The sequence below is a fragment of the Falco punctatus genome (genome assembly GCF_963210335.1).
Source record: "Falco punctatus genome assembly, chromosome: 11".
NCBI classification, from domain to species: Eukaryota; Metazoa; Chordata; class Aves; order Falconiformes; family Falconidae; genus Falco; species Falco punctatus.
Genome location: NC_137591.1, coordinates 18,305,007 through 18,331,774, shown reverse-complemented (window position 1 = coordinate 18,331,774; position 26,768 = coordinate 18,305,007). Strand labels below are relative to the sequence as shown.

At 39.3% G+C, this 26,768-nt stretch overlaps 1 long non-coding RNA gene across 1 annotated transcript; it reads right to left on the bottom strand.

Annotated features, from left to right (window-relative positions):
• Positions 1-4,923: 4,923 nt before the first annotated feature.
• Positions 4,924-17,127, bottom strand: LOC308071366. The gene is made up of 2 exons (XR_013931115.1): positions 12,975-17,127; positions 4,924-12,648 (listed from the first exon to the last, which is right to left on the bottom strand). It is a non-coding gene; the product is annotated as an uncharacterized lncRNA (long non-coding RNA).
• Positions 17,128-26,768: the final 9,641 nt, after the last annotated feature.

Sequence of the window (26,768 nt, the reverse complement as noted above, 5' to 3'; positions counted from 1 at the left end):
CTCTTGATGAGTGCCAATAGCTGTGTGGCTCATTCCCCAGCAAGAACAAACCCATGCAGATTGAAGTCCCATCTTCCAGACCTGCTGGAGGACTGGCAGTTGCACCCGCTGCACTCAATTATTCCATGGCCTATTTTGCACAAATAGCTACATGAACTCATATTTATTTAAATCTCCCAAAGAAGCGCAGGACTTTACATCACTGGGCAAATAACCCTGTCCCAATTTCAGATAAGGAGACAGACTTAAGACAATTAAGTGATTAGCGCACACCTCAGTTAAGCACAATGCTAATTCTTTGCCTCTTGACAACAAATTTTTGAGTAGCGTGGTCACATGGTCAAATAAGTTTTATGTTTAGCCCAGAATAAACTGTAGTCGTAGGCAAAGTGATCCTATCTAAATTGTCCTATGCTGAAAGAACCAAGAGCCTATATTCCTGAGGAGTTGTGGAAACCTCTGTGGAAGTGGTAGCTTGAAAGGCAGACCCTGCTGGGAGACATAAAGGTTGGGAGCATCAGCCATTTCTATGGGAACTGGCTGTGATACTATAAAACAAAAGGCGATGATTGCTGCACAAGACCAGGCACAACGAGGAGGGGAGAGGCTGGACTGTGGAAAGCAGCTCTTTGCTCTCATAAAAATATCTTAGAGAACAATATAGGGATTACAAGAAATCATAAGCCAAGTAAACTGCTTTTTGGATACGTATTTTCTGCTTACAAGGCTGCCCCAAGGCAAAAGTTGCTCTTTAAATAGAATTTGATTTTAAGGGCAAATTTACAATTATAATTAGCTGTAACGAGCAGCCAAACCCAGAGGGAGGGCTGCATTCAGGTCCTAAGTGCAGTTCCTCATGGTCTGGCAGTGTGCTCAAGAGCCCCTGCCTCGTCACCTGCCCCCAAGTAACGCCCTCCAGACAGCTTGTGGGTTGTGCTGGCAGAGGGACTCCCGCGCTCCTAGAAGAAAAAGAGTGGAGCTGGGGACACTCGTTTGAAAGAAGTACATAAATAAATAAAGCATTTTAAAGTTGATCACAGAAGTGACTAAGCTCTCAAAGAAATCAGCAGCAGAAAGTAACTTGAAAAGTTACCAGGCTGCACCCCCAGCTCTTGGGCTTTGCTGAGGTCTCCGCAACTCAATTCATACACATAGGGGAACAGGGCTGGGGGGCCACAACAAAAAAACTGACCAAGAGAGTACAGCAAAGCAGCCCTGAGAGACTCATGGAGGGGTCAATTCTGAGAAGACAACACAATTTTAGCCCAATATGTGCCAAGCTATACCTTAAATTATGACCTTGCACAGAACAAGATGATACAGAAGCTCAGTATTTTCAGCACAAACCAAAGAGTGGAAAGAAGCTTGAATAATTAGTGTCACTGGCACTAGGAACTTCAGCACCAAAAGAAGAGGGAGATAGAGTCATTTCAGCAAGCAGGACTTTTGCATTGTTATTACTATGGTATCACCCCTTCTCAAAATACTGCAGCTTGTTTCTTGTTTACATTAAATGCTAAAATCTAAGACAGCAAAACCATCTCCCTTCCTGTAAGCTATACATTGGAGCCTTATTCAAGATCGTGGCGAGATAAGATGTTAAACCGAACAGTTTGACCCCATCCCGTAAGTGGGCTGACAGCTTGGAGAGTTCAAATGGCAGGCACGCGGTGATCTCCAGTCACTGTAACAGCCAAGAACTCCAATGGTGTACGGTAAATAGGGATGCCAGACAAGCAAGTCAAAATTCTCTGTGCTAATGGTGCTGAAGACCCTGCTCATCCCTGGCTGACTACTGACTTTATTATCTGTTATGAGCACAAGTGGGCTTAATTTTTATCCAAAATGATCGTATATATAAAATTTGAAAAGCCAGCCATAAAAAAAGGGAAAAAAGAAAAATTCAGCTTTCTGGAAGAATAGCAGAGAAAAAAACCCAAACCTTTCTCAAAATCCGTGTCTCCCTAATTTGACCAGAAACTGTGAAGGTTACAACTTGCATTGGAGTTTACAGCTGGAAATATAGAAGCATTAATAAAATCTCTCCTAACAGCACCATCAGTGAAACCTTTCTCTCCAGACTCTGCCTGCTCGAACAGAGCAGTTTGTCCAGGGATCCTAAGTTGGCTTCCTGAAGCCATCACCATCCTCCATGTAAAACCATAACTTGTAAGAGCACTTCTAAGTTACCCCCAGGTAACTGGCCTGCAGGTAATGCAGTTACTGCCTTCATATTCAAATGAACACTTCCTCCCTCACTCCGCAGAAGAAAATCCAAAGGTTCAGATATTCCACAAAAAAGTTAGTTAAGCTGGTATTATTGGTGGAAAAAAAGTAAGTTTCTCCTTCTTTCCTTAAACATATGAAAGTCAAGCTTCTAGACAGATACTATCACTGAAGAGTCAGGCTAGCAGAAATACTATGACACAAGAAGCTGAACAGCCTAACTTGGAGCAGCTGGTGGGTGAATCTTGGGGCAGGGGTGGGGGTACACAAACTTCGATACTTGCTGGAACCGTCACATTAACCTCTGAGAAAGCCCTAACAGGTTTCAAATTCACAAAGAACTCATGCTCTAGCCAGTGCTTTCTGAGAGCCCAAGCAAAGGGCAAAAATGTAGCTAACTCAAGTACAAAGACTAAACTATCATTGATCAAGCGTTAGAACAGGCTGCCCAGGGAAGTGGTGGAGTCACCATCCCTGGAGGTGTTTAAAAAAATGTGTGGATGCGGTGCAGAGGGACATGATTTAGTGATGGACTTGGCAGTCCTGGGTTAATGGCTGGACTTGATGATCTCAAAGGTCTTTTCTAACCTAAATTATTCTATGATTTGAAGCTTTCTCTATTAGGATGAAAATAGGCATGAAGCAAGTACCTGGGTGCTAACAGGACATCCCAAGTGCTTTGCAGAAATACTTTCCCTGAAGTCAAAGGCTGCTCTTGGAACTAACCCTTGGGCTTGCACCATCTACAGAAAAGTACAATGCTATGTTATTACCTAAAGATCAATACTGCTCAAACACTTATCAGCCAAACAGCAAAACTTATTCCTCCACTGACAAGAACATGTGGATAGTGGGATCTGCCTTGGAATAGAATCTTTTATATGACAGTTCAGCTAGTGTGCAAAAAATACAGAACCAAGGAGGAGGGAAATCAAATTCACATTATCAAGTCACAGCATTAGCTCCTCTAAAGAATAGCTTTGTTTTTTTCCCTGGGGTTTTGGCTTTATTTTTTTGTGTCAGAATGTGATTTTTCTTGTTAGCAAACACTCAATTTTCTAAAGACTGAAAAGGACACCTGCCATGTTAGAGAAGATTCAAACCAAAACCTTTTTAAAAGGCAGAGAAAAAGCAATGTAAGACAGCCAGCGCCAGCAGCTCTGCGATGCAGACAACGTTCTCTGAGAACGCAGAATTTAGGCCATGCAATCTTCCCTGGCCATGTCCTCCCAACCTCCACAAACACATCTGTTTTGTAACAGAGCAGCCTGCCACCTGAAGGTTAGTTATTAGTATCCAAAGGCCTCCTTGTATTGTTCTTATTACACATGCAAGTCTCATCCTTTGGCTGAGTCTAACCTTCATTTCTTCCACTACTGAAAAAAAAGCTTATGTGAAGGGAGCAAGGCTTGCAGCGTCATCTTCCTCCTCTCTGCCCACCATATGCAGAGCTTAGGGCAGCACCGGGAAGAGGCAGTGCCCTTACAGTGAGCAGCACGTAACAGCTGTAAAGCCAGCCCCAAGGCTGCACATGTGTTGTTACAAGCACAAGTTTGGGTACCTCTGCCTGGGCTCTAGGTCAGTGAAGCTGCAAGACTAGCATTTAGCCTGTTTCTTTTAACAATCCATAGACATTAGACAGCATCCTAGATGGTATACGAAAAGCAGGTACCAAGTAACGCAGAATTTAGAGAGGATGCCACACAGCTACCAAAAGAGCATTCAAGATAGAGGAACATAAATTGCACAGCTGAAATCTTCAAGCTATATTTTTAGCTGCAAACTTGTTAAACCCACATTCATACGCCTCCACCAAAATATTTCATTCTCTTTGATTTACAAATCTTTCTTAAATGAGGTTCAGTCCTACACAAATGTAAAATGGATGTGTGTTTTTTTAAAGCACTGAAACTGATTTGCATTTCAGCACATCGAAATATCTATAGGACAACTTTAATAAAAAGGCTCAGCTATTCCAGATTATCTGGTCTCTGTGTTGGTTTTGCTGGTGCATATAAAGTTATCATAAAAACTGAAGGCAAACCAGGGATCCATTGGTAATCTAAGAAGCACAACATTCATGCTTGTTTATATCAGTATTTTCAGCTAGTACATATCCATGATTTATTTGCAAACAAATTAATTAATGTTTCAGCAGCTGTTTGCAGCCAGTCTGTGATCTAGTTTAAATAGAGATGACACTTTTTTTTATTCCACAGGGGCAATTTCAAGTACTCATAGATTATATTCTTACTATCAGTCCAAATGATAAAAGACTAGTGAATCCTGAAACAGCATAGCTGACTTTATAAGATCAGTGTGTTTCCACATATCCAGTTATTCCCTAATGCCATCTTTCCTGTGTTATCTTTTAATTAAGGCTGCATAATGCCAGTTTATAAACAAATCTCTAAGTAAGATCAAAAACTGACATATTTTAAATGTTTTTCATTCTCTGGTTTGTGGTCTCCTGGGGGTGTTATTCTAAAATGTACATCTCTGTATGAAATGACTTTTTCATCGCATTGTGTATAATGAAAAGAAATGTTAGAATATTGTTCTGTAACCTGACAATGAACAAACAAATGAAAGAACAAATGCTGGGTAGCGTAAAAGAGAAGCATAGTATACAGTAGGTAGATCACTGCAGAAAACATTACTATACTTTGTGATTTTATTTCTCTTGTAAAAAAAAAAAAAAAAAAAAAAAAAAAAAAAAAAGACTACTACAAGACAAAATCCCCAAAGCCTCACTAGGCTAAATTTCCTCCTTCTTCTTTGAACAGGCTACACAGATTTTGTTGACTAATTGAGATCAATCCCAGTTGTAAATCGCCTTGCTATCCTACAGCTTTAATTAAGCTACCAGAGGGAGTTGTTTATCAATTAACACTTGTTACAAATTATTAGTAATTATATGGACTTTGTGTATATACTTCAGCTAGTAAAGACTAAGCCATACTTCCCTGTGACAGAAATTAATTCAGATATACTGTATAATATTTTTCTTACAAAAAATCAGCACAAAATATGGAAATTAGATTGGTGTAGGAAGACCTGAAGTAATCCATGGCATTACTTTTAACTAAACACAACAAATTTTAACGTATCTTGTGCATAAATGTAGGCAATTACAATAAGTGAATTAAGTTAGTCAAACTCTTTTTAAACAATGGTAGCATTCTTTAATGGGTTGCATGCGTTTCCTTTTAGAGTAACAAACATCTTAAATAAGGAACATTAGGTAAAAGTTGATAATGTATTCAAACATTAAAGCTACCTATTGCTCTGTGCACTATGTTCTGTGATAATTTTAATTGGCTTAATTGAGATGCACAAGTCTGATTAATGTTTAATTCCTTTATATTAAAAAGGAGAGTCAAGTAGTTAGACATTTCTTCAATTATGTTAGATCTTTCTAGACTTCAAAGGAATGTTACAGTAGACAGCCAGATACTGGATGAACTGATTAAAGAATAAAGACTGCTCATTATAATCTAAGAGTACAAAATTGGTTTGTGTAGCCTTTGAAAGTTGAAATTAAGAGCTGTTGAGCTAAAACTCAAGCTACAGTAATTAACCCAATTTATAGCCATCTTCACTTACCTGGTTGACTAAGATTAGTCATCTGAAATGATCCACTGGATTCATTGGCTTATTTATAATTCATTCTATGACCAATGAGATGCAATTTCACCTACTGAAACCTTCATTTATGGGACAAAGATTTAGTGCCTCTACTCAATTTGGTTTTAATTACTTAGGATAGAACCTTCCTCATTCACATTAATAGAGTAGGGACCTGTTCAAAATCTGCTTCCCCCCACCCCCTCCTTTTTTGACTAAGTAGTAAGAAGTAAAAGATGACAAAAATCTTTTGGAATAACGCAAGTGCTGCATTATAAAAATAAGTACTTTACAGTAAATTTTGTATCAGTACCACAGTTGCTCTTTGCTAATACAGTTTCCTGTCAAGTAGAAAGGGACAGTCTGTTCCTGTAGGATGTATATGGGTAAAGCAAAACTACTGGGAATGAAAGGGATAACTGAACTTCTGCTGTAATATTAGAGAAGGAAGAAGTGAAGTTTATTCCTTTAAAACTAGCCTGTATTGGTAGTTTTAAAGTTTCCCTCTATTGGCAATAAACACAGAGTCAATTGATTTTAAAAGATCTTCGTCTTCTGACCAGAATAACAACTTGAAAAGCAAAGGCACTGCACTTGACTGAAGACTGATTCACCTAGCTCTTAACTTTTTTACTGCCTGCAATGCTTCATAAAGTGGAAGAGAATAAAATAATCTAGCAAATTTTATAATAACAAACAGGCTTATGAGGAGAACTACACTGCTAGATTACTCACAGAAAGTAAAGTATGAGCACTAAAAAAAGGAGTCAGAAAAGCAAACAGGTCACCTGTTTTGCCAACTGAAATCAACTGTATTACAGAGTGTATTTGATAATCATGGTAATGATTTGATCAAGACTGTTCCACGATTGGGCTTACATTGAAGCCCTCCACCCAGCAACAAGCACATGAGCTAAATGAAAACACTTCCCTAACTAAAGGTCTGCAAAACCAAAAATGATACTAGGGGAAAAGAAGCTTTTCTAATGGAAGCAGTACAGTGGTCAAGGGCATGCTGGAATGCAGTCAAACCTTTGAATACAGTATCTATTGACAATATCTATTAAATGTAACTGAACATGAAAAGATATCAACACCTGATAGTTCCTGATCTGATGAAAACTCTCCAAGTTCTACTGACATGATGGGGAACAAAGATAGTTTTCATATTCCTAGAAGATATGCCCAGTTATTTGTAGCATCTTGCAAGTACTTTGTTACATTAGCAGTTTAACCATAGAAAAATGCTGCCTAGTTATCACTTATTCTCCCCAGGCAAGAGGGATTTTCCTTCTTCTCCTTTTCCATACTAAAACAGAAGCTATTGCTCAGATACTGAAGTGGCCTTTCCGTAATACTGTAATGACCCTTTCTCTGGACTAGCAGATTTATAGTTGATTAAGAAAAATTAAATGCAAACAGTTACAGCATCAAACCAGCAACCACCTATCCTGCCATTACAAACACTCAATCGAACCGGTACAGGAATACAGGTGGCAGCTAATGTAACTCTTAAAAAGGCGGCTACCTTCATTCCTGGAGGAAAATGGATCAGTACTGAGGCAGACTGACAGCACCAAATTGCAACTATTGCAACAAAAATGCTACAGGACATGATTACTTAAATAAGACTATCTTTACACCAGAGCTATAAGGAAATATTTTTGACAGACAAATTACTTCAGGTAAATTTTCTCTAACCTCTAGAAAAAAAGAAGAAAAAAAAACAATCCACATGGAAAATTACTAGAACCTCGTCTTGTTCACATCAGTCTACAGCAGTGCTGAACAAGGAAAACAGCGCATTCAAGAACTAGCTGTTCTTGCTGGAACACTGTCCACCATGCCCCTGCACCCTGCCTGAAGCTTTGCCTGGGAAGCCTGACGGCTACTCATCCAAGTTTCCGCTGCCTGTCACAGCAATAGCTGACATCACCTAACGCACAATTCTGCAGTCCAATGTTATGATATCAGCCACTTTTTCTGGTATTAAAGAAAACATGCTCATTTTCTTCATATTTAGAGCTAATCTCACAAGTTAGGATAGCCTGAGATTTCCTGCCCTCTTCAGTAACACTGCTATTTCATCCCCTCACCAGAGAGACTATATCCAGGCTCCCTGTATCAACTGATGCTTTACAGATATAAAACTTGTGGCCAGGTGGTAACCTGCAACACAAAGACTTCTCTTATGTTTTAATCCTGCACTGTGCAGTTCTGCAAATGGAAGCCAGGAAGGCTCTGAAAAGCTTTTTCCCTAACGCTCTTTCTACTCTTTCTATATATGCAAGAAAAAGATTCTTGTATACATTTTAGTGACGTGTTCTTATGGCATTAATAGTATCTTTCTAAATTACACAATGATGGCAGGGTTTATATTTTTGCATAATACTCTCATTTCTTTGGATGGACTGTGAGAGCTACCGAAGTACAGTAACCCACACTCTTGCTCTGTCAGCATCCTCCACTGGCCCAGTCTCTGCTTCCCTTTATGTAAGGACCACAATCAGGCCTTCAATCTGACACCTCGCTTCAGATCTTATAGACTAAGCAGGCCAAGGACAGCAACGTTCACACGAGACCTCTGTGTCCCGAGGGCTAGTGAAAGAAGTATCGGTTAATCCAGAGAAGGCCGTTATCTTTCTGCAACAATGCTGCAACTTGCCTTTTAAGAAATTCCTCACAGTGACTTTTGGACATAAAGCAGAACATAAAGATGTAAAGCATATTTGCCAATTGCAATTAAGTAAAATGTTTCTATATTCCTATTTCTAAAGCCTGACTGTCAGCATATCCTCTTAGAGAGATAACATATTTCATCCTAGTGGCAGCTACATTTTATTGATGGATACCCAGTACAGTATTTTTTAAAGCACTGGGTATCCCTTGGAAGGTAAGATAGTATTTAATAAACTCTTCAGCATCTACCCTTGTTTTGTCACTGCCTGATCTGCCAAATTACATGTTAGAAGAATGAAAGGAGCAGACAAAGTTGAAGTACCTTCCCACCTATCTGTGTTCAGTAGATAACAGGAAGCGCTTGCAGCCATAGGAACACTAACCTGGATATATAGTAGAGAAAAAGCAGCCTAGGTTACAAGTTCTGCACTCATCCACCTGCGGCAGAGAGCTCCAGCAGATTTCACATCTAATTGTGAAGTTTCCTTATCTGCTCAGAAATGTTCCTGAACTACACAGTACCTTTGAATTTTTATCGTTGGCTGAACCTGACAAAACTCTTGGTATCATATCTCTCTCTCACTCATCTTGAGCAGATCTTGTTAGTGCAGATTAGAACTTGTTAAAGATTAATTCTTAAAGCATCCTCAAGCTTTCTTTTCCAACAAAGGAAACATCAATTATAGGCTCACACATAAACTTTGCCCCTATCTTGAATACTTGCTGCCCTTTATAAATCTTAGATTTCTTCCCCTTGTGTGTGTTCAAAGGAGAGTTTTTATTGCCTCCAGGGGTTGTTAAACTGATTGCAATACCACGTATTTAGAGCAGTTCAGTGGGAATTAAGCTGGTTCAATGCTGTCAGACCTAGAATATAGCTGTCAAATAGCATTACAAGTAAAACACCCTTGATAAGACATAATGACCAAATGTCAATCTGTTTTTTACCAGCAGCACTACAGACTTAGCTTGCCAATGAAAAATGCAGTATTTTGCACATTACAGTAGCTATGCTTTTGTGGTGCTACATAGTAGAGGGTATTTCAGTCTTTCAATTTAGCTTATCTTGAGATGATACAATTTGATCACAAAAATGTATGCCTTGGACCTACCTTATATTCAAAGCAGCAATGCTTAATCTTGCTTTAACCTCCTCGCTCTCTTCTGTAAAACAAAACAAAAAAAAAGAAAAAACCCACCCCACACAACACATGCATTAAAAATTTATTAATCATATTTCCTAAGTGTTAGCCATGCAGAAATTAAAACAGCCAATTTGGCTTAGAGCTGTTTTATGCTGTTACAGCATAAAGGTTCAAGTTTCAGACACTTCACACTACAAATGCAACCCATTAGGTACTGTTATTTTTCTGATTAATGGATTGTTGTTTTTTTCAATGACTTCATTATGTACTAAATTACTTATGATTTCTTTTGCGGATCCAAATATTTGTCACTTCTTTGAAGAATTAACATGCAATAAATTTTTTAATACTTAAACACTCACTATTCCTATTCCAATACTTAAATACTTACTACGTTTACAAATGTGTATTCATTTTTGATAATGCTAAAGTTACATGAAATTGTTCCCATAAATAAACAATGATACTTTAAAACCTACCATAAAAACATTACACAGTCATAACTTAAGACTCGTTTATCCAGATGTGAAGGGGTTTAAAGTAACATGCCTGAAAACTTGGTTTAAATAAACAGGAGATATTTCAAGGTGTCTGCAATAACCTGGGGTCAGTTTCACCCAGAATAGGCAAGAGGAATGATATACAGAAGACAGACAATGAAAATCTCATGTGATGTCCTTCAAAAGGGCATTTCAAAATTAAATACAGAATATGGTTCCCCAGGAGCCACTGACAAATGGACAAAACAGAGAGAAAACAAAACACAATCCAAACTCTGAAGCACAGTAAGACCAAGGAAGCCAAATTCTGCTTTCCATGGCATTCAGAGAGGACACCTGTTGACAGCAGTGAAAGTCCCAGCACATGAGATAACTTAAAAATTATTTTTTTAATTTTTGTAGGTTTCTGTCAAAGTGCCAATATAGTTTTAAACATATTGTATTAATTTTAAGAGGAATCTTATTATTACCTCCCAATTTAAACCTGCAAAACACCTTCTATCTCTGAAATAAGCGGTCAAAGGACAGACAGCATCTTCATGTTTACTGCCTTCCAACTTACACTCGATTTCTCCATTTTGTAAACTTTTTGCCTGCATCTTTTTAGTCCACTACAAACAAAGACGCCAAATGAATAGCTACCTGAGATGTAACTGAAAGAAACACACAGCTGGAAGTGTGGGTTGCTAGTAAGTGTGCAGAGGGCAAAGAGGCCAAGACTGAGGCACTACCCCTTACCTGACAGCTTCAACCAGGATGTACAAAATCTGAACATTTCAGAGCTGGTGAGCCACTATGAGTCCTTACATACCTATGCAATTCTCTGTCTTTAGTGAATCTACATGATATAAAAGTGAACTCTGAAAATGGACCAGAACATTTGAATAGAGGTAAAAGGGCCACAACATTTGAATAGAGGGGTTTGGGTTTGTTTCTATGAAACACATGGCAGGTACGTTTCAGAACAGAAAGTCACAACAAAGCGTGACTGTTGCCAGCTTCAGACGCTGATTTTCCTTATTAAACCAGGGCTTTGAGCTCAAATTGTCCCCTAAACTCCCTGCACACTCACTGTACAGCCACATGCAATACTAGTACCAGGCAACAGTACCAGCTAAACAGTACAACGTTATAATCACTCTGAAAGATAAAATATATGTTCCAATGTATTTAACTAAGTAAATTCCACTTTCTGCATTAATGAATAACATTCATTATTAATGGCTAAAGTACTGCATGGGGTATTCCCTTTTGGGTGAACTCATAAGAATTAACTTCCACTTACACTTGCATTTTTGGTTTAATGCTTTTCCTGTTCCTCTTGTGAAATGTTTACAGCTCACACTGATGCTGGAGGACTAACTGATTTCAAACTCAGTGCCATCATTTCATAACTACACTTAAAGAATCACAGGGGAATAGTGTCACCACTGAGTAATATGAATAGTTTCCCATTGTGAGATAAATGAGGCAAAGATGGGGCATTTATCCAAAAATCAATCCAGAGCTGCATGCAAGACTCCCTTTCATTTTTTTCTTCCTTAAGCAGGAGATATTTGTGTGAGATTTCATTTTGTTTCCATTTATACAATTCAGCATGCGGTCTGTAATTACAGATTTTGGCATAAACCAGCACAAGTTTCTCACTATTGATGTTAAAAGCCGCTCTTCAGTTGGTTTTGCAAATGATTTTTTTTCCCCCTTGTATTCCAGCTGCTTCACAACCAGTTAAATCGTACTGCAGGCCAGGTTCTTTTAAATTTATTTGTATTTTAGTAAATATTTTTTCTTAATTGAAAATTTTATATTAATTTTGAGCCACTCAGATCATCAACCAATGCATCTAACTGACATGATCATTATTTAGCTTGATAAAAACCACTTCAATAAAAAAATGGTTTCAACTAAAAAGAAAATATGGAACTTTGCTGCCCTCTACCTGTCAGTTTCCAGACTGTGGGAGAAGACAGAAAAATCAGAACTATGTTCAAAGTCCCAGACTTCCACAGAATACTAAAAAGAGCTCGGAATTCAGCCACAATTACATGATATGTCCTGATTAGGCACAAAATCAGTTACAATTATTGTCCCCATTCGTTGAGCTTAAATGATGGAATGCCATTTGAAAAATACAACAAAAAACAGCCAACCAGCTCTTTTGCTTATGATTAAAAACGGAATGCAAAACCACCCATGGGAAGAATGATTGCTAAAGGCTTTTAATTATATTCAGCTGGAAGGCACTGCCCCAGAATCACTCGCTCATTTAATCATCCATTACTGGGGCTACCAGCGTGGCTTCCCTCACACCAAAGTCACTCCATCTCTTTTTTGTTTAGTCTTCAGTGCGTGCAGGACAACAGCCAGGTTTCTGCCTCTGCTTTCTCTCACAGGGGTGTATGGTCCCTTTCCTTTTACGGGCCATCCTCAAACATTCTGGGCTTGGTTTGCTCCGTTATAAAAGGAAAAACCTGCAAAACAAAGCAGAAGGAATCAGTCTGAGCCCCTGCTTCAGCAGATTTTCTTTCTGTTGCACTACAAATTGCTGAACATCTATGACTGAAATCAGTGAAACAAAAGAAATCCTCTCTACTTCCCTTCTTCCATCAGAAATCCAAGTTGCATTTCTGCTAAACACGTGTGACCAGAGAATCAGCACAGTCATTACAGCACTCACATCAAGCGCTGTTAATTTAGATGGCAACAAAGTTTTACCCTTCTTTTTTTAAACCTGCAGTTTGTTCACTGGTTTCTCTTAATGCCCACTTAATTAAAATACCAGGAAAAAAACCCCAACCACCTCTCTGAACCCCCAGTAACCATCCGTCTTCTCATTGAAGAGTGGTAAGAGCTTTCAATGAATACTTCCCATGTCCCCAGTTGGTTCTACAAAACAGAGAGATCAAGACAATGTCCTTAATATCATGACAGTTAAAATCAAATAGGATAATCACGTTTTGCTTATATGAAATTAAAAGCTAAGGAGACACTTTCCCCTACTCCCACCTCACTTCTTGGTAACTGAAGCCACCAGCCAAAAGTAAGCCCACACGGAACACAACAAAGTCCACTGCATTTTAATGAAGTCCTAAAATATGACAGATTACTCAGGCAACTTGTACCACACATTATAGCACACCAGGTCAAACACCTAGAGTATGTCATTAACCTTAAAACATAATGAAGAGTTTGCATCTAAAGAATATAAATACATGAGTAAGACCCACTTTGTTAATTCTATTCTTTGAAAGCCAGTGTGAAGTAGAATAAGGCAAGTAAACCTTTTTAAATATAGCCTTGATTTACTATTCTTCTAAGAAAAGCCCTCCTTCACACAGGAGACCCCATTCCTGGTTGTTCCAGCATGTTTTATTCCAGTAATACTAACAACTTTTCAGATCTGACTGTTACCAAAAATCAAGGAATCTGCATGGAGAGAAAAAGTTATCTTTTGTTGGGGTTTATGGCAAAACTGAGAAGCCTGGCAGGAACACAGACAGCTCCTGCCCCAGACAGCTTATAAAGATGTAAGAAGAGCATATGCTATCCAGAGAGTGAGAAGTCCTTTTCTCAGTCACAGTCTAGGCTCTAGTCCCTGGCAAAGCTAACAAATCAACACTGATCACCTCAGAATTACACCAGGCTCTGCTGCCTACCCCCACACAGGATGAAAAGCCGCCAAGAAGTTCACCTGGGATCTCATTTTATTAACCACACTGCTACAAAGAAACTACACCAGTGGGCTCCATTATAGAGCCTCAAGACATAGCCAGGCAGACTCTGCAATTCAGACTTTGTTGGGTTCACTGGGTTTTTGGTTTTTTTTTTTTAATCTTCAGTTTGTTTTAAAGAACAACAAAGTAACTCCTTTTTTCTGTGAACTTCCCAGAAAAAGGGGGGGAAGAGCAAGGCTTTCAAGAGGAACTGAAAACCAGATGAGTGTCACATACCAGAAAATAATTTTTGTGTAGAAACCACGGACAGACACTTTGGAAATAAAAGGACTGAACCACTGAATTATTACCTCTTACACATGTAAAAGGAATTAAATGAAAATACCTTATTCAACAAGAGAACACAGGTACACAGTAGGTACTGTATTTAAACAGAAGTCCTGGGGTTATTAAGTCATGATAGTAACAAAACATAATTCTGTGGTAGAGTCTCTCTCTTGGAATCTCAAAACACTTTCAAGCTGCTTTACGAACTTCTATAATTTCCTTATCCAAGTACGATGTTTAACCATTATTAACAAATTTCTAGAAGACATCAGAAGTCTTTGGGACAACTAAATACAAGCAAAGAACCCTCAACACCTATTCAGTTACTTCTAAAGTCTTATATCCCTCTCATACCACCTTTCTGGCATTTGGTTTGTGGGGGATTTTTGTTTGGTTTGGGGTTTTATTGTTTGGTTTTGCTTTGTTAACTACCAGTGCTCCCAGGATCGCAGACAAACAAATCACAAACTAGAAGTACCACAACAAAAACTCCTTTAGGCAACCTCTCCCCAGCCAACAGAAGCTCTTCAAATTGAGAGGTCAATGTAAAGGACCTAACCCCTATGATTTTAAGGAAGTATTTTATCTCCACTGATAGAATCAGAGCAACCTGAAGTCTGTTCTCCTGTGAAGGGCTTATGGTGTTTCCTGACCCACTCAGAGGAAAGGAACAAATACAGCAAGTTTTATGAGCACAGTTAAGGATGTTATAGCAGTATCATCACAATTGCACTCCATCATGCAAGTTCAACAATATTTCTTGGGAATATCACTAAACACCTTACAAACATTCTGCATTTGTATACTTTTCCTGTGATGTTAAAAAAGACTGATCAGCTTGGTTTTATGACAGTCTGCCAATAAAGTCTAAAATAATTTTACAAAATACGGATATTGGCTTAGGAAAAAATAAAAATCAAGCCCCATATAATTAGGATTACTTTTTTTATGTTCGGAAAAAAGAAGTCTCCAATGATCTTGGAAAAAAAAAAAGAATTTATGACGAAGCTCCATTTGGAAAGACAATATGGGTCCCAGGAACAAAACAGTTTAAGAGTCTCTTTACAGGAAGTGAGCAGAAATCTGAATCAAAATGAAAGTGCTCATGCAACCCTGCATTCTTGTTTTGCAGTGTTTTATTACAGTCACTTAAAATCTCAGGCACTTTAGCTTCTGCAATGAAACGTACACTGAAGTTGGATCTGTCTGGACTTAAGTGTTCAGTACTATAATTGCATCTGGATTTAAATATAGCTTCTACATTAAAACAATACTAGGAAAAAACTAAGAAAAGTTTGAGGACCTAAAGAATAACTCCTTTTGTATGTTCTTCCAAAGATTCGTACTTGCCTCTGTCCATACTTTTGCTTCCAGCAGCATTTATCATTGATTCAAAGGCTGGAAAAAAGTGAATGAACAACTGGGGGGAGGGGGAGAAGAAGAAATCAGTCCTGTATATAACGTCCTTACCACTTTGATAAGAAATTAGAGACCACGAGTGGTAAAACAAATGTGATAAGGAAAGAAGTTATCAGAAAGGCAGAAGGGAAAATAAGCTGTATTTACAATACTGATATCAACCTAAGAATTAACAACCTAAGAAAGAACAGTTACCACGATAGGGGTACTACTACGGCACACTCTACAGGCTCAAGACACAAAAGATTCAGAATAGATCAAAGAGGAAATGAAAAGATAACATCCTAGCAAACACACAGAATTCAGCTGCCTCCAATTTTGCCATGTTCCCTCAGCATACTTTCAAGGAAATAAAGTAAGTATTTATGATATGGATGAGTAGTAGTAAAGGCTACAGCATCCAGAAAAATATCAGGCAAAATTCACATTCTGACAGCCACAAGTTCTGTAAAGCAGGAAGTTGTTGGTTTCTGCTTGAAGTAACATCTCTTTACAAGAATAAAGCTTTCACAAAAACAAATCCTGCTGCATTTAAAGCTTCCTGCATTAACTGGTATCTTACATCTTGTTTCAAAATGCTTATTTTGACCATTTTGAAAACGACTCTGAACCATAAAGAAAAATGTTTAGCATGTAATTGAATTAATTGGTAAAGTCCTTGTAAGCATTTTTCATAAGAAAGTCAAAATGAAAGTCTGATTGATAAAATCTGTGAAATGGAAGCAACCTAGATCTATTTCTTGAAAGTCTTTCCTTATTTTGGCCAAATTTAATGTCCCCAAAATCATACTATCATGAACATCCAACTAAAAGGAACCTCTTGAGAGCAGCAAGGATAAAACAAATACAAATTAATGTTGACACAAAGTTCATTTTAGCTAACCAAGACTACATTAATTACATCAAACACTTACATAAACATTGTAAACCTACAATGTCCAGATTCTCACCAAGCACAGTGCTTGGCTCTCATGCAAAAGTAATTAGCAACCCACAGTGCTTTGGCACAGAACTTTGCGTGCTCTGAACACTGCTTTATGTACGTGTTCTTACATTCACTAGAACTTTGTGCTTACCGGGTTTTGTTGCAATTAAGCAAGACTAAAGAGTCAATGATTATCTTAATTTACTTTCAGAGCCTGAAATATCCCTTATTCAGATAATCTGATAACAAAAGCCACTTTAATTCAAACAGGCTACTATTTAACTCTTTCAGTACAAATCCAAGTTTATTAGAGATGAATTTATATGCTTCCATATTCAATTTGGGCAACTGAATCCTTTGTTTAAAATAAAAAAATAAGAGTCTCTATGGACAGAGACACTTAAGGCTTTTAACAATTTTCTCTGCCTTCCTGAATTCTCATCTGAGGGGACAGACTAAAGGCCATAAATGTAGAGCTATCTTGACAAAAAAGACTGAAATACAAGTCAAATATGACTTCAAAGTTCCATTGGTTTATCCTCTGTCAGTTATTCTTTCTTCTGACGGACCATTGTCCCATTGCCTTTGTAGAGGAGCTGGAGAGAAGACTAGTTTCTTGTGTGTTTTCTTAAGAACTGACAATGTGGAATTATAGATGGAAAGTAAGATAACCTTGTTCCATTGAGGTTCCCTCTTTTCTTTATGGATTAGGTTTCACAGAGCACATATGGAATTGTGTTTCTATAACATCTGAAGAACTACCAGTTTTGTAAGAGTAGTGTTGATGAAGCACCCAATACTCTTACCTTAGAACATCAGGCTGGGTGCTACCCTGGCTGTGTTGCTGTTGATGGAAACTTTGTCATTGTCCTCAATGCAATGGGGACTTCACACTACTTCTATCAAACATGCAACTGTTTTCTGGATACTGGATATATTTCTCTGGCAAGTAGCAAATCACAGAACTGAAGCAGTTTAATCTCCTTTAAAGTTGATGCAGAGAATAAAATTAGCTTGACAATTGTGTCAGCATTAAAACCTGCTTGGATAAGCCAAGTACAATCAAAGACTGGTAGCATACGTGTAACACCCTGCATTTAAAAATAGCCCTTTACACTTCATTAATCTCAAGGTTTAAAACAGATGATAGAGGTTTATGGGAAAATAAGTACTAGTTTTCAAGCAGATCCTTTCTAAATAATTTATAGTCAAAATAAATGTCAATGCTGCTATACAGACATGTAAGTTGCAAAAATAATATAGTTGAAGTGAATACAGCTAGAGATTACGATGAGATTGCAAAGGCTGCAGGGCAGGGATCATCTTCTGTCTGTACTCCGAAATGCCTGCCAGGCTTTTGGGTGGTGTGAAAACACTAAGTAACATTTTCATGAGGCTTGTATAGTGTAAAGGTCAATCAATCAATCACATTTTTCAAACTATGTCTCTCTCTGTTACAATGTGAATGTTGCTATTTCGCAAGAGTATTTCAAAAACAGCTGTTATTTTTAAAAGTCAGAGTTGTATTCTCATCAAATTCAATAAAAAGCCAGGAAATCCGTGGAATTAGAAAACGTATACAGCTGTCCTCCTTACCTCTTATCCATGTGACATAGAAATGCAGATTATGACTGCACTGTGCAGGTCTGAGCAGTGAATGCAGCCTTACAAGGTGCTTAGATTGAGTCTATTTCTTCTCACTTAAAGTTACATTATGCTAGACTTAAGGCATGCTTTATTTACATGCATTCAATCTCTAGTGGGAGTTTATATACTGTGCACTGGATAATTCTCTAAGTGAACAACAGTCCAGCATCAAGAAGAGTTTCATGCAGAATACAAATAGAAAGCATTAGACAACTACCTCCCAGGGACTGTGAGTTCCCTGGGCTTACGTTGGGGATGAGGATTGGTCGATCTGCTCACCCTCCGGGGCTGTCTGGAATTATAGATCAGGGACCTTATTGTCATACCCCAGCTGCTGCACAAAGCCACTAGAAGAAAGGAGATTTACGAGTATTTCAGCAGCACTGAACAAGGGATACAGAAGCTATACAACTGGGAGTACAGTGGCTCTAAATCTGTAGGCATTATGCAAAAAGAAAACGCAGAGTTCAGCATCAAGGGAGCTCTCCCAGAGCAATAGGACATCTTTGTAAATTCTCTAAAGAATAAATTTAACAGTTATTAAAGAACAACACCCTGTTATTGCAGTCACTGAACTTTACATCACAAGGAAAGATACAAGGGATTTTCAGAAAGACATCTGTCATTTAACAGTGACAGTGACCTCAGCACTGACGAGCAATTCAAATCCCCGGTGATGGAAACAAATTAACCCCTTGGTACACAGCGGGTTGAGAACTCCAGTATTAGGACTGTTGCGCACTGTAGCAGTGCAGTCTACAGAAGGTTTTACCTTCAGACAAGCAGTAGATGGAAAGAGGTATATTTTTAAAATTGTAATTGCTGCACATAGCAAATATGACATTATTTCACATCATGCCGTTGACAGAATCATGGAGTAGCTTAGGTTGGAAAAGACCTTTAAGATCATCAAGTCCAACCATTAACATAGCACTGCCAAGTCCCACTAAACCATGTCCCTAAGCGCCACATCTACACACCTCCAGGGATGGCGACTCAACCACTTCCCTGGGCAGCCTGTTCCAATGCTTGACGAACCTTTTGGTGAAGAGATCTTTACTTATATCCAATCTAAACTTTCCCTGGTAGAACCTGAGGCCGTTTCCTCTTGTCCTCGTTACTTGGGAAAACAGACTGACACCCACCTCGCTACAACCTCCTTTCAGGTAGTTGTAGAGAGCAATAAGATCCTGCGAGCCTCCTGTTCTCCAGACCAAACACCCCCAGTTCCCTCAGCTGCTCCTCGTAATACTTGTGCTCCAGACCGTTCCCCAGCTTTGTTGCCCTTCTCTGGACACGCTCCAGCACCTCAATGTCTTTCCTGTGGTGAGGGGCCCAGAACTGAACACAGGATTCAAGGTGTGGCCTCACTAGTGCCTCAATCACTGCCCTAGTCCTGCTGGCCTCACTGTATCAGCCAGGATGCTACTGGCCTTCTTGGCCCCCTGGGCACACTGCTGGCTCATGCCCAGCCGGCTGCCAACCAGCACCCCCAGGCCCTTTTCCACGAGGCAGCTTTCCAGCCACTCTGCCCCACGCCTGTAGTGTTGTGTGGGGCTGGTGTGACCCACATGCAGGATCCAGCACTAAGTCCTGTTGAACCTCATACAACTGGCCTCAGCCCATCAATCCAGCCTGCCCAGACCCCTCTTCAGAGCCTCCTGCCTTCAAGGAGATCAACACTCCTGCCCAACTTGGTGTCACCTGCACACTTCCTGAGGGTGCACTTGATCCCTTCCTCCAGATCATTGATAAAGACATTAAACAGAACTGGCCCCTGAGAAACACCACTCCAGACCAGCTGCCAATTGTATTTAACTCCATTCGCCACCTTTCAGGACCTGCCTTTCATAGAACTGTGCTGGCTGGGCCTGACCATCTGGTTGTCCTGCACATGCTACAGGATGTCACTCAAGGTGAAGTGTTCCATAACCCTCCCCAATACCGAGATCAGACTGACAGGTCTGTAGTTCCACAGATCCTCCTCCTTCTGGCCCTTCTTGTAGATGGGCATCACATTTGCTAACCTCTGGTCAATTGGGACATCCCCAGTTAGTTAGGACTGCTGGTAAACTGGCTCAGTGAACACTTCTGCCATCTCCCTCAGTACCCTTGGGTGGATCACATCCAGCCTCATCAACCTGTGTGTGTCTTAAGTGGTGTAGCAGGCCCCTGATCATCTCCCCTTGGATTATGGGGGTTTCATTCTGCTCCCCATCCCTGTCTTCCAGCACAGGGGCCTGGGTACCAGAGAACAACTGGGTCTTACTATTAAAGACTGAGGCAAAGAAGCCATTAAGAAAAGGAGGCCTTTTCTTCAACCTTTGTCACTGTTTCCCCCTACATCCAGTAAAGGATGGAGATTCTCCTCAGCCCTCCTTTTGTTGCTGATGTATTTATGCACATAGTTACATAGAAACATTCATAGTCTTGAAAAGGCGCAAAGGAATTTCAGCGGCAGAAATAAACCCTTCACTGAAAAACATTTATAACAAAGTATTTAAGGACTGGGCACAGAAGTAGGAAGGCTAACAACCTTTATACATACCCATTTCACATGATAATTATGTTTTACCAAGAGAGAGTTCAGTAGTGTATTACGCCTTAGAGACCTTCAGCCCTGCTTGACCCCACCTCACGTTCTGTACATTTCCACATAGAGAACTAGCAGAACACAAGACAAAGCACCCCTCCGGCTGGGAAGGGCACCATATTTGTTACCAGACAAACATTCACAGCTAAGGAAGGTAACTACACCTGCCCAGGGCTGAGCTCTACTGCAAGCAATAGTACCTTTAAGTAAATTGGAAATATCTTTCCCTCCACGGATAACTAAACTTCTTGAATACTGACTTAACCTCACAACACCTGAGCTCACTATTCACTTTTTCTAAAGATAAGAGAGACACGGGGGGAAACCTATGGCTGATTCTGGCAGAGAACTCAGTTCTCATAACCTTATAGTTTTGCCAGTCTTTTGAGGGAGAAGATGCCCATGTAACATCACAGATTGTTTAGCACTCAGGAGGATCGTTTCCCCCTGCTTTTTTTTTTTTTTGTTTGCTGTGGCATTTAACGACTGTGTTGCTTAGCACTAACAAAACCAAAAAGTTTACAGCAACAGACACAAAGGATGAAAAACAGGGCAATGCCATATGAAACCCCACACTATGCCAATAAAATCAGTTTTAGGCTTTTAAAATAAAATGTGGCAGAGATTGCATAAGATTCACCCTTGTCCAAATAATAACAGTTAAAACAAATTAGCTTTCCAAAATACACACTCTAGCCCAACAAAAAGGCATTTGATCAGGAAGCAAAGCACAGCTGATATTACCGCAGTCCTCTCCAGCCTTATAAATCTATGGCCTCAACAGAATACACCACTGTACTCCAGGTAAACAGTGACTGCAAGCTAAACAAATTGCTGATCTGCCATCACAGTTCCCTCCCTCAGAGTAATTAGCTTCCAGATGGATGCCTTTAACGCAAAGTAAAATATTCAGACAATAAAAAGCACATTTGGATCTTAACTGCCCACTGTAAATTGTCCACTGCCACATATGTAGTAGCTACACGCTTACCTTAGCTATGTCCTGGGAAATTCAAACAGGCTCCAACATGTTTCAGTCATCTCAGTGTGAAAAGAGAAAGAGAGACTTACAAGTACTCTTGAAGGAACCTTACTGATCGATGGTTTAATGATACAGCAACCTTACAGACTGATAACAAAAGAAAATAAAAGGATCTGGACCACAATGTTGTTATTAGCTGGTGATAAAGGACATGTTATGACCTTTCTGAAGCAAGAAGGCTGAAAACAACTGTACATTAACCAAGATGCCCTTTTTTAATCGACACTTGCAGCTCTTTTCCCAAGTCCATACAGCTGTTCTGCTCAATCTTTTGACAAACATTCACTTAAATATGCAGTAAGTTGTGATTATTCACAATTATACATTCATCCTGCCACTGTATTATTCATTCTTAGCAGTTTTGGTACCCCACAAAAAACTCCCAACATTCCTGACTTACCCTCCTTCGCAGCTTTGGGGATATTGAGAACCCTATAAACACAGAAACAGTTTGGAATGCGCATGCTCTGGTGTCCACGAGGAAGATGGCAAGTCTCCACAAAAAGAACAGGCACATTCGATGTGAAGACTAATGTTTGACCTGCAGGGGACCACCAAGGCAAGCAGGTTAGTTATTCCTTGTTCTCCTGTAACACACTGTATTCTTCAACCCTGAAAAAAAAAGAAAAAAACCAACCACACTTCTGCATACAGGCAGAACTTTGTTTTAAATCAGAATCACAGGATAGTAGGGGGTCTTAGGGTCTTGTTAAGAAGTCTTCTCTTTTATGTTTTTGCATCAGCAGATTTTGATGCTCCAGTTCACCCTCTAGGTATTTATTACTTTTCCTGTGGGCATCAGCTTTGAAGTACCAAAGGATGGGTTAAGGAAAGCTTAGATTTGTAGAGTAGAATCAGAAGCTCTTTTGTTTTAGATGTTGGACTTCAATTTATACACATTTTTATTTATACAGAAAGGCTTTTTCATTGGCTAGCTGTATTTAAAACCAGCCAAATGTCTTTAAAGACAGCTGAATGGAGCTGCAGGACATAGTAGTGTTATACAGTTATAGTTATTTTACAAATACAATATTGTAAGCCTAAACATTAGGACAATTTTAAAAATTAACTTAAAAACAAATTACACAGATGTGTTGTTCATTTTTGTACTTAACAAACTTGATGTAAAATTTCAATCCTCTCACATGATTTGACAAACTTCATTGCAGGATCTAGATCCAAAACTATGTGGATCTTACCAAGCCTCTCTTTGCTTTAACTTGGGAGGAAGTATCTAGGAGGCACCCAACTCTGATGGTTATGGGCATTCCTTACAATAAAGTTTTTCCCTATAATCCTAAAAGCTGAATGGGTGAGGACTTCATTTAGTGGAAGGATAACTTATAGAAGAAAAAGCTATGGATCCTCTTTTAATGCTGCTTAAGAGAAGCAGGAGGCATTACAGCATCTGAAAAATACTGGAAGATTAGACTGGCATTCAAAGAAAAGCTTCATTGTTTTGTTCTTGGGTTTTTATTTTCAAAGTCTGTTGGCAGAAGACTGAAAGAAAATGTGCAGGTGTAGTTAATATTTCAGCAAGCTGAAAACCAATTTAATTTATTCTTAACTGTAAGCAATGCGGGAAAAGCAAAAGCAAGAGAATCGACAAGCTCGTTTCAAGATTTCAATCCTTTGCATTGCATGAAAACAAGCCAAATATTACATCAGTGTGATGCCAGTCATTCTACAGTTATACTGTGAAGCAAAATAATTGTATATAAAAAGCCCAGTGCATTTGGGCTGCAGTACACATACGAACACACACATGGTAGTTACTCAGTATGTGTAAATTGCAAGGATTAATGCCTGTATTTCTACTGTACTTGCTACCTTGCATGTTCAACCCTAAACAAGCAAAACCACAAAAACCTACGGCACATTTTTTCGACATTTCTCAAATCAAAACGATTTAATTTCTAGCTCCAGAAAGAGGTAGTTGGAACATGAGACTAGTTGCATGTATTTCTTCAGCACAGCTATGAACCAACACACCATTAAGCAGTGTCCTGCAAAAGATTAAAAATGCAGCAAGGTGTTTCCAACAGAAATAGAATAGTGTTACTATTGCTCTGCAAGTAAATTCTTGCAATTCTTGCACAAAGTAAATCCTCACCTGAAACGTTCCATGCAGTTTTGGCTACTCAGATCAGAAGTACCATACCTCTTTCTGCTGATTCCACCTAAGACACTAAAAAGAGTTCTACAGTGCATGCACCGGAGGAACAGGACTGGAGAAGGATCTTGCCTGTCATCTAGGACAGCCTTTTTTACTCCCAACAGGTGTTTTTAAACATTGTGAAATACTTGGCATCACCTGATACCACTTTTACCAACCACAAAATTCCTTTATCAAACCTCTCAATACTGGTTCCAAGATGGAACCTACACCCACCAGCTGCCCAAATTCCATCCAATTGCTTTTCCCTAATTAAATGACCCTCCAAGAGCTACCATTAGTAACCAGTCATTATCTGGAACATGAACCATAAACAACTACATTTCAAGTCCAGTTTTCCACTGATCTTTTGTTTAGTCTCGAGAGTCTACCTGGAGTACTCTGTTCAGCTCTGGGGCCCGCCCCATAAGGACAGGGACTTGCTGGAGCAGGTCCAGAGCAGGGCCACAAATCACCAGAGAACTGAAACACCTCTCCTATGAAGACAGGCTGGGAGAGTTGGGGTTGTTCATCCTGGAGAAGAAAGCTCTGGGGAGACCTTACAGCAGCCTTCCAGTAGCTAAAGGGGGCCTACAAGAGAACTGGAGAGGGACTTTTTACAAGGGCAGGTAGCAGTAGGACAAGGGGGAATAGCTTTAAGCTGAAAAAGGATATATTTAGATGAGGTATTAGGAAGAAATTCTTTACTAAGAGCGTGGTGAGACACTGGAACAGGTTGCCCAGAGCAGATGTGGATGCCCCATCCCTGGAGGCATTCAGGGCCAGGTTGGAGGGGTTTTGAGCAACCTGGCCAAGTAGAAGGTGTCCCTGCCCATGGCAGGGGGGTTGGCTAGATGATCTTTAAGGTCCCTTCCAACCCAAACCATTCTATGATCTAGGAAAAGGCCTGTGTTACTGCAACCAACACTTAAAAACAGTCAGGAAGTTGGCAGCACATCGCTGGTCTTCAGTGAATGCAAAGGAAACTGGAAACATCACTTAGCAGGGATGTGTAAATAATATACCTGTGTATTCCAGCAGGCACCTTCACCCAGAACTGCCTAAAACTGTAGTCTTTGTTTCTGAGATTCTGAAACAAACAAATGCAATCTCCACTCAGTTTGGATTAACCGGGAGTGGGGGGCAGCTTAGCAAGAATCTGTGTCATCTGGGATGGGTAGCTACCACTCCCTCTGAAATTATTTCCATACTTTGTCACCGATGTAGGAAATTAATTTAATTTGATGAAACATTAGCTACAAAAGGGACCCAGGGACTCCATTAAAAGTTCCTTCTAAGCCTATAGAAAAGGGTAATTTCGTCCATTATAACCAGTTGTTTCCACCCCCAATTTGTCATCTAAGCTTAAACTATCGCTTAACACACTTCATAGGTGAGAACTGTCAGTATATAACAGTCGTCAATAATGTATTTTAGATTGTCAGTGAAGTCAAGAATGCTCAGGATTCAAAGATCCTGAGGTCACAGTGGATAAAGTGTCAACAATGGAAATAAAGTACTGATCTTAGGGAAAGGGCTTATTTTAGCTTTAGGAGCAACTTAATTCTCTCCAACTAGTAAAGGAACCATAGACAAAGACAAAAAAACCCACCACTTGCAGAAATTTGGACAGCATTCTCAGTTTTCTTAACTACTGCAAAGAAGTTCTCATCCTAAAGCTCTCGCCAGTTTCTAGAACACTGATAGTTCCTGTTAAGTTGTTAGGGAAGAGATCAGCATCTTCCTCCTGCAGGGCAAAAGATCTACAAATAGAACACATAGATTGTTGAGTGACCATCTTGTAAAGCAGATAGGGAGATTACACCTTAAAAGTAATGCAAATCTGAATCTTAATCCCAACCCTAAGATAGAGAACAGGAGAATGAGGGTTTACAGATCTAGGGAGGAGAACTTTGTTATTTTAAGATTACATATCAAAAAGAGATACTGTTCAACCAGCTGCAGCCTTAACACATCTTTCAACCAACCCATGCTAACTTTCAGTTCCAAGCTAACACTTACAGGTACAACAATCAAGTCTACATCATGCCAATTTTTTAAAATGAAAACATCTAAGCCATGTAAGACAAAAAGTCAAAGTACTACTCAGTTGCCTCTCTTTCCTCACAATACACTCTAAGCTATGCTAAAAGGCAACAGCTAAATGATTACAATACACAGTGTTCTTTGGAGTTGACTGCTACTAGACTTTCTAGTGGCCTAGTATCTAAATCAAGTATTCCTCCATAATACTTTCACTTTCCCCAGTTCTGCAGTAGATCACTGGAAGAGCAAATCGGGTCACATTTGAGGTCAGAAGCACTTTACATTCTAACCTCTGTCCACTCTCTGTCCACCACCTGTATTGTAGCGATGGCTACAAATTAACACAAAGGTTCTCCAACAGAAAGATACACAAATTACATATGATGAAACTTCGAAAAAAATTCCCCATAATGACCACAATAAATGGTACAGTTACTTCTGTTAAGTTACCACATTTAGGGAAAAATTATGCAAACTACTTAGCTGTACTTAGAAATAGTTAAACCGGGTATTTCCAGTTCTCAGTAGTCAAAAGCTACACTAGAAGTAATTGTGGAAAAAACAAGTGAAAGAGACAACAATGCACAGCATATAAATATACTGAAAGCATGCTTTCCCTAGGCACACTATGAATCCTAAAGCGTTTACCTGTCCTGATAGGTGGAGCCTGAATACATCAAAAAATCAGCAATAAATAACATGAATCACTAAGATGCAACTACAAATTTTAAATATATTAAATCACAGTATCAATCAAGATTTG